The sequence below is a fragment of the Limulus polyphemus genome, unplaced genomic scaffold, assembly GCF_000517525.1.
Source record: "Limulus polyphemus unplaced genomic scaffold, Limulus_polyphemus-2.1.2 Scaffold1940, whole genome shotgun sequence".
NCBI lineage: Eukaryota > Metazoa > Arthropoda > Merostomata > Xiphosura > Limulidae > Limulus > Limulus polyphemus.
Window position 1 is genome coordinate 214,234 of NW_013667550.1, and position 515 is coordinate 214,748.

A 515-nucleotide genomic window follows, 5' to 3' on the forward strand; every position below is an offset into this window, starting at 1 on the left:
AAAATACACTATTTTTACATTAGATGGTTGCGTTATTATTCCAATAAAGAAATGGCAAAGCATTCTTTTTTCATAAACTTAAAAAAGAAGGATAGTAAAACTATTTTAATAGTTATTTAAATACAATGTAGGTCAACAATGTTTTGTTATGCCTGAACTTACGGAAATCAAATGTACAAATAATTTCTTCCAATCTATAGTCTATGTCATGATGACAGTTGAGACAGGAATAAGGAAATGATGGACAACTTGGAGATGGTCCAGGTGGATAAGGTGTAATTGGTGGTGGTGTATAAGGTTGACAATATGTTAGTTTCTTTTCAATTTTAATTTCATTTTCTGAGTTATAATTTAAGAGATACACTAGAGGTGTCAACTGCACAGCACCATATATGTAGCCAGCTTTGCTCCAAGGATCTTTTACACTCAGTAAGATATAGAGACCTGAAAGAAATGTATCATGAATGACTGAGTAAACAAATTTCAGTCTGTGATTAAAACAATATAGAGACCTG